This window comes from Pyxicephalus adspersus, chromosome 12 (genome assembly GCF_032062135.1).
Source record: "Pyxicephalus adspersus chromosome 12, UCB_Pads_2.0, whole genome shotgun sequence".
NCBI classification, from domain to species: Eukaryota; Metazoa; Chordata; class Amphibia; order Anura; family Pyxicephalidae; genus Pyxicephalus; species Pyxicephalus adspersus.
The window spans coordinates 46,318,312-46,323,438 of record NC_092869.1 but is presented as its reverse complement, the minus strand read 5'-3'; the positions used below and the strand labels follow the sequence as shown (position 1 = coordinate 46,323,438).

At 47.5% G+C, this 5,127-nt stretch overlaps 1 protein-coding gene across 1 annotated transcript in view; it reads left to right on the top strand.

Moving 5' to 3' along the window:
- Positions 1–2,315: 2,315 nt before the first annotated feature.
- Positions 2,316–5,127, top strand: part of ITPK1 (inositol-tetrakisphosphate 1-kinase) — a 56,445-nt gene continuing 53,633 nt past the window's right edge. Inside the window, exon 1 of the mRNA XM_072428935.1 lies at positions 2,316–2,661. The gene's annotated coding sequence lies outside the window, so the exon portion shown is untranslated. The remainder of the gene's footprint in view (positions 2,662–5,127) is intronic.

Genomic DNA, 5,127 nt, shown 5'->3' with positions numbered 1-5,127 from the left:
GAGTGATCAGAAGGGGAATTTGAATGGCACAGAGTGATCAGAAGGGGAATTTGAATGGCACAGAGTGATCAGAAGGGGAATAATCTTTCAGAATCTTAAAAATACGGTAATTCATTGTGTGGATGCTAATCACATATTCCACAGGTGACCACTAGGGGGAGACTTTACTATAGGAATACAATGCAAAAATAATTCAATATTGCAACAGGACCATAAAGGGTACAGAAGCTGAATTAATAGAAGAGTTCCCCTTTAGAATTTCACACTTACAAAGCAAAAAAGTCAATTTCCTTCCCTGCCCGCTTTCTTTGTGTTGGGAGACCACAGATGTGAGTGGTGATGGGGTTCCTCTCTGTATTTAATGCACAATGGTGGGAGCAGCATGAAAAGGAAAATACTCATGGCTTCCGGATTCTCCCTCCTCCATCACCCACGTGTCACCCTGATGTCCCTCATCTGAGAATATTGGCCATTCTGAGCTTCTCTTTAATAGATCTGCCCTCCGGCCTCCTCTCCATTGAATCTGCCCTCCGGCCTCCCCTCCATCGAATCTGCCCTCCCGTCTCCCCCTCCATTGAAATCAATATAAATCTGCAAGAATATAAAATGTTCTGTACGTGACCGGCGCCATGCGAAGCAGCTGAATCATATTTTATTGAGTATTTTACAGTCCTTGCCATAATAAAGAGTTTCTGTAAATTCTGCACCGGAGGCGGTGCAGAAAATATCTCCGACATTCCGGCCGCTCCTCCTGTATACACACCGGACACTTTATTAGGTACACCTGGGTTGAACCCCCTTTTTTCAAGTCTCCATGGCAGAGATCCAACGAGGTTCTGAAACCATTCCGCAGGGATTGATAGAATATGACTCCATATGATAGAATCATGCAGTAGCTGCAGGTTTGTCAGCTGTACATCCATAATGGGAAACCCCCATCCACCATGTGACGGGGATCCGGTGACCGTGACGAAGATCCAGTGCCTGTGACGGAGATCTGGTGCCTTTGGAGTCCGGTGACCCCATTGTCATGTTCAAGATTCTGGTTTGAGAGGATTGGGGCTTTGTGACACGGTGTATTATCCTGCAGGAAGATGGGTACACTGCAGGCATAAAGGGATGGACATGAACAAGGGGCCAAATGTGCCTACTAAGGGGTACAAGGTGTGCTTAGAAAATACCCCCGCCCGAAACACACCATTACACCACCAGCCGGATCCGGTGATACCAGGCAGGATGGATCCATCATTCCACGTTGTTGATGCAAAACCCAACCATCTGAATGTTGCTGCAGAAATTGAAACTCTTGTCCAATTTTGGTGGCCCAGTGTGAATTGTACCCTCAGGTCATGTTCGGACATGACAGAAGTGGCCCCGGTGGCATCTCCTGCTGCTGTAGCCAATCTGCCCCAAAGTTGGATGGGTTGCGCATCCAGAGATCTTCTCTGCTGACCTCAGACATTGAATATTTTAGTTCCTATTGCCTTTCTTTCATCTGGAACCAGTCTGGCCATTCTCCTCTGACCTTTGGCATTTTCACCCAGAGAACTGGGTATTTTCCCATTTTTGGACCATTCTGTGTAAACTCCAGAGATGGTTGTGGGTGAAAATCCCAGGAAATCAGCAGATTCTGAAATACACCGACCATCCACCTGGAACCAACAACCATGTCATATTCAAAGTCACCTAAATCACATTTCTTCTCCATTCCAAAGCTTGATTTGACTTTCATAAAAGTCTGCCGAAATGCATTGCTGCCATGTGATTGGCTGATTAGATATTTAGGTGAGCAAACAGTTACAACAGATGTGCCTAATAAAGTGGCCAGTGGGTGTATATGTGTGTACAATTATTAATATTTATAATAATTTATTTATAATCTCAGATATATTTACTCAGCAAGAATATCAAATGAAATGGATTTAACTTCCTAAGCTATCCATAATTAAAAAAAATAAATAATGTTACCAACTACGTATCCTGTGGTATCACACTAATATTCTTGTTCTATAAAATAGCACTCCCATGTTTTTTCTTACTTTGTACATTGCTATGGTGGATGTTGGTGCTATATGAATAAAAATAATCTTTCCCATAATAAAGCTTGCAATAACAGATTGATTTCAGTGTCCCTTTGCCCCCCCTAGCTGGGTATTTTGCCCAGGAGTTTTCCTGCCTTTGATACAATGTATCCTGCAGATTGATTCTTTCCTTAATAAACTATTGGAAACTTAGGCAGCCAGTGTGTGCCAGTCACATGTGTGCAGCGAGGGCTGAGCACGGGCTCCCTCTAGCGGCCCGCCCGCTGTACTTCTCCCTCTCACTTCCTCCCCATAGAGAGCAGGCAGTGCTGTGTGCTGCTGGCTGTGCCTCCAACTTCCATGCTTTCTGCTGCTCTCACCCTTCCACGGATGAAGCTCGGAGCCCCCAAATAGGACCTGGAGCCACAGCACAGTGTGTGTCCCCCTGCCTGAGCACCCCAGTGCATTGCCTGCCTTCCCAGCCTGCAAGAAAGGAGACCAGGGAGGGGACCCAGCTGAGCAAATGGAGCTCTGAGAGGGGGAGGGAAAAAAAAGAGAGGGAGGGAGACAGTTAAGAAGAGACAGATCACCAGCAAGAGGGAGACCTGGAGCTGTCTCCTTCCACCAGGCTGCTATTCAGGTCAGTAGAGGGGGGCTGCCTGACCTACTTCACCAATACATGACTTGCAAGCAGCAGGAGGGGGATCCAACCCCATGCATGTCTGCCTAGCTGGCATGGACAGGGTTAAACCAGGGTAGCCCAGTGCCCTTTGCTGCTGGAAGATGCCAAGCCAGCTTCCTGCATTCACCCAGCAGGGCCAACAGCAGCACCTGCAGCTGGAGAACTACAATGGCCAGCATGCCCTGCCAGCCAGCTCTCCTGCAAACTTGGCCCTGTTGAATACTGGGGGCTTGCTGGGTGTTGTAGTCCTTTGTTGGCTGGCCAGAAGCTGGTTCTGTTATATCACGATTGGCTGTTCGAGTGGCTCTGCTGGGACTTGTGTTTCGTTAGTGGTTGTGTTGGGTTTGCCGGTTTCAGGGGGGGTTTAGAGCTTTGCTTCTTGTCTGCATGGAGTTTGTAGGTTGCTTGTGTTTGGGTGTTCTTTACTTATCACCTAGGGCTGGGGTTCTTATCTGTCCACCCTGATTGGCCCAGGTAGTTGGTGAGGGTGTTTTATTATAAGTAAGGTGGCCATTGGTGGATTTGAGGTGCTATGGAATATGTTGGCGCTATATGTGTATGTAGATGGGTGGACACTGATCCCTGTGCATCTGTCCCCTCATATCTCTCCTTATCACTCAGTCTCAGTTTTCCTGCTGCACTCTGTTGTGTCTGCAGCCGCTGGGCAAACTTTGGTGGTAATATTTTGTTGACTTTTGTCAAATTCAGAAGCCTGAATTATCAAAAGCTGAATTTCTAACTTCTAGGATTGCATTCTGGGTGTAAATGAAGGGTGCCAAGGTAGCCAATGGTTGGCAGTTTCTAAAAATGCTGGGTGCCTGGCTGGTCACCGAGCTGGTATTCCCTGCAGTCACTCCCTGACCCCAGGTAACCCCCGGGGGCTTTTATATAAAGGTTTAATACTCCCCCTTTTTTTAGCCTAATTTACTATTACAGCCGGACTTTCCAGTTTGAGCTTTCAGGGTCAAAGGTTTCATGTAGTCACCATCTGCCAGGTGAAGCCTGAACTTTGTTATGGGCTCCCAGGAGCTGGGAGTATGTGAGGTCAGAAGGATGACCGGGCAGCACCTATGGAGTCACGCTCCGACCACAGGCTATGAGACATACAAAGGGCATCGCTATTACAGGGCTAACCGTACAGCTGCTATGGGGCCCAAAAACATTGGGGCCCAACCGGTTACCCAGTAGATGACACAAGCAGGAATAACATTTGGATACTTTGTATGTAAAGTTTTGGGGAACCTCTGGTAGAATAAAATTCTGTATCACTATGGGGATTGGAAAGTAGACAGGCGAGGGCCCTTCCCTCCAGGTAAAGGGCCCCTCATGGGCTGATTCACACTGTACAGATCTGTATGTTATTTTGCACATTGGCATGCGCTGTGTAATGGCAGCCCGTTAGTAGTGAGCTACCGGTACGCCACATGTGCAAAAAATGCCCATGACTCTTTCAGGGGCCACAGCGCATAGTAAGTGCATCAAAACACGTCAGCCCTTCACAATCAATGGCAGTGCTTCAGGTGTGTTACCATGCATGGCAGGAATGTGCGGTTACACAACACACACATGTGTAAATGAGCCCTGAATGTTTATGCCATGGGGCCCTGGCCCCAGGGGAAGTGTCTTATTTGCTGTAATGATCGGTGTGGACTTTGGTGTCTTTGTCTTTTTTGTGTCTTTCATACAATCCGGCTTGGAGAGCAACCAGATCAGCTGCTGACCTTAAAACCAAACAAACTTTGTTCATGTTCAGGAGATTCCCTCCAATCCATCTCTTGATTTTTATTGGTTTTTGTGTCTTCGTGTTCCCAGGACACTGATATCGGCCCTTTGCTGGGGTGAATTTTCTGAATGGTGATCCTGACAGCAACAAAAAAAACTCCTGACCACTCAAAAGTTTCAGTGCAATTGGGCCTCCTGTGTCCTCTATCTATATATTGCAGTCTGGGTTCCTCTGAATCAGAGTTTCCCACCCAGGGTTCCTCCAGAGTTTGTGGCGGGTTCCTTGAACAATTTGCACCTCTCATGTCAGGTTTAGTGACACCAATTATCTTTTTGGCTTTCTGTAAGGGTGACATTCTTCCCAATGGCCAGCAACGTAGGAGAACCCTTGTCCGCTGAGCGCCACACTAATGTCCTGTGATCTGTGGATATCGGAACTATAGAAGGGGTTCCCTGCAACTTATTTCAAGGGTTCCCCCATGTTAAAAAGATTGAGATCTAGGGGTTCCTGGAATAATAACAAGAGGGCAAGTCTTCACTGACCACCATTGTAAAGGGGCACTGTACCGAGCGGCAGCCTTCCTCTACCATTGTAGGGGAGCTCTAACCACCAAAGTGGGCATTTCACTACTGACCGCCACCGTAGGGGAACCCTTGTCCGCTGACCGCCACCGTAGGGGAACCCTTGTCCGCTGACCGCCA